This window comes from Chrysochloris asiatica, unplaced genomic scaffold, assembly GCF_000296735.1.
Source record: "Chrysochloris asiatica unplaced genomic scaffold, ChrAsi1.0 scaffold00019, whole genome shotgun sequence".
Lineage (NCBI taxonomy): Eukaryota > Metazoa > Chordata > Mammalia > Afrosoricida > Chrysochloridae > Chrysochloris > Chrysochloris asiatica.
Genome location: NW_006408537.1, coordinates 29,111,266 through 29,114,468, shown reverse-complemented (window position 1 = coordinate 29,114,468; position 3,203 = coordinate 29,111,266). Strand labels below are relative to the sequence as shown.

The window sequence follows — 3,203 nt, the reverse complement described above, 5'->3', positions numbered from 1 at the left end:
ATGTAGAGGAGAACAGAATTAATAATCCTTTCATTTTAAAGAACTGAATGAAGAACTTAAGGAAATAAATCATAGTGCAGCAATTGTTATAATTGATCCAAACTGATAACCAACAAAAGTTCCCATATGCCTGAAGTTAATGTTCGGGAAGACGTTGAAGAGTTTTTTTAAAAATGTGGATGATAAATCAAGATAAAAGAAGGCTAATGTAAAATATTAAAGATCAGAAAATTTAAATTGAATGGGTAAAAAAATTGAACAGAAAATTGGTCATCTAGAAGCACTTGAATATTTTCTAAGGCTATTTTGAATTGTTTGAATTGCGGAAGAATACATGAAGTATGAAAAACGGAAAAAAAAACTCAATGAAGAATGAAGAGGAGTAGAAAGCAAGAGTGAAGTAGAATTAAAAGAATCTGGAAAAATGAATAAGTCATAGGGCAAAGATGGCTTTACCAAAATCTTCATTTTTTATGAATTTTGCATAGAAATTTCACCAAAGACTCAAAATCACAATGTGTTTTCCTTAAGTTGGAGTTTGAAATGATTATCTTCTAGACTTCAATAAGCCAGAGTCATTTTTTTGTCTGTTGGATACAAATTAAATAAATATTCATTGTCTTAAATGTGCTTGGTATTTGGTATTTGAGAATTTGTTTGGTTTTGATCCTAACAAGATTTGCACAACAAATAGATCATTGTTTCCTTTGGAGACTTGCAATTTAGCACAGGTTATTTGTTGTACTGAGAATCAGAATGGTTTGGAAAACTTTTTCAAGATTCACATTCCAGCTATACCCTTACCTGAAGATTTTAGCTCAGAAGCTCCCTGTATAATTTGGAGGGGAAAATTCCCAGGGGTAATTCAGAGATCATCTGGTCACCACTACTAGCAACAACTCTAGGGATGGAGCAGAAACAAATGATTAAAGCAATTGGGACAGAGAGTTGGCTAATCGCTAGTTTTTGAATAGAGGCATAGAGATAATTTATGTCTTTGAATAGAGTCTGCCTGCCAAGGGGGCATGAAACAGAAGGAAGGAAGAGGTCGAGATCTAGGAGGCATGCTCATAAACGTTACACTAAATCCAGATCCCACTCTCCTTCTCATAGGGACGATCTCAAAGCAGATCATACACACCAAAATACCAACATCGAAGGAGCAGAAGTAGAAGCCACTCTCCATTGTCTAATTGCAGAAGACATACAGGAAGCAGAGGAAAATCCAGATCCCAACACTTGTCTTGGAGTGTTTGGCCTCAGTTTATACACAACGAAGAATGATATTCTTGAAGTATTTCTAGATCTGGACCACTGAGTGGTGTCAATGTGGTTTATGATCAGCAAACTGGACAATCTCAAGAATATGCATTTGTTTATTCTGAAACAGTAGATGACTCAGAGGAGGAAAAGATAGTTATAGACACCGCTTACTTTTCTAGAACTGGTGGTGGTGGTTGTTAAGTGCCGTCAAGTAAGTTCCAACCCATAGCGACACTGTATAGGGTTCCCTAAAAGCAACTGGTGAGCTTGAATCACCAAACTTGCAGTTCAAACCAACTTTGCAATCCAGTACATTAACCCACTTTGCCACACCAGGACTCCAATGCATTAATTCAGTCTCATTCAGAGACTGAGAAATTTTATCACAATGGCTATGGAAAGAGCAAATGAAAAGGAGCTAGATGGCAGAAGAATTTGTGTGGATTATTTTATCACTAAGAGGGCACACACACCTACACCAGACATCTGCATGGGCAGACCCACTCATAGTGCTGGTGGTGGCGGTGGTGGAGGTGGTGGTGGTAGACTTCCAGATTCCTACTATGATAGAGAATATGACAGTGGGTATGACAGATATAAAGACTATGATTACCGATACAGAAGAAGATCACCTTTTCCTTATTATAGTAGATACAGATCTCGATCAAGATCTCCTTCATACAGCCCAAGATGCTATTGATAAATTGAATGGTTGCAGCTTAACATGCCTTCGTTTTTATTTTCCTTTTCTCTTTTTATAATTCTTGATTTCCCCAAGTCTAATCTTGCCTCTAAATTCAGGTGGGATATATTCAAAGTCATATTTTGGCTCTCGTGGACTTGTTTTCATTTTCTGAAGCTTTAGTTTGAATTTGCATATGAGTAATTGATGGTCTGTTCCACATTCTGCCCCAGCCTTGTTTTGACTGATGATATGAAGCTTTTCCATTGTCTCTTTCCGCAGATGTAGTCAATTTGATTGCTATGTATTCCATCTGCTGAGGTCGATGAGGTCTTATGCTGTCTAAAGACAGTATTTGAAATGAACAAATAATTTATTTTTCAGAATTCATTTCTATCACCAAGGCCATATTTTCCAACTACTGATCCTTCCTCTTTGCTCCCAAACCTTTGCATTCTAATCACCAATAATGACCAATACATCTTGATTGCATATTTGATCAATTTCAGATTGAAGAAATTGGTAGAATTCTTCTATTTCATCTTCACTGGCTTTAGTGGTTGGTGCATAAATTTGAATAATACTGGTATTAACTGGGCTTCCCTGCAGGTGCTTGGATATTATTTTATCACAGACAGCATTGTATCTCATGACTGAACTGGATATGTTCTTTTTGACAATGAATACAATACCATTCCTCTTCAATTTGTCATTCTCGGCATAGTAAACCATGTGTTTGTCAGATTCAAAATGGCCAATACCAGTCAATTTCAGCTCACTAATGCCTAAGATATCCATGTTTATGCATTCCATTTCATTTTTGACAACTTGCAATTTTTCCAGATTCCTACTTTGTACATTCCATGTTCCGATATTCAATGGATATTTACAGCTCTTTCTCTTCATTTTGAGTTGTTCCCCTTCAGCAAATGAAGGTCCCATGGGCTTTTCTCCCATGGGCTTTACTCCATTCATGTCATCACAGTTAACTGCACTTTGAGGAGGCAGCTCTTCCCCAGTCGCATTTTGAGTGCCTTGCAATCTGAGGGGCTCATTTTCCGATACTATCCCTGACAGTTTTTCCCTGCTATTCATAAGGTTTCCAGTGATTGAATACTCGGAAGTAGTTTGTCACTCCTTCTTCCTAGTCTGTCTTCCTCTGGAAGCTCATCTGAAACCTGTCCACCATGGGTGACACTGCTGGTTTTAAATACCAGTGGCATAGCTGTCAGAATCACAGCAACTCAAGCCACAACAG

General features: G+C 37.6%; 1 pseudogene; it reads left to right on the top strand.

Moving 5' to 3' along the window:
• Positions 1-991: 991 nt before the first annotated feature.
• Positions 992-1,963, top strand: LOC102840158 (annotated as a pseudogene).
• Positions 1,964-3,203: the final 1,240 nt, after the last annotated feature.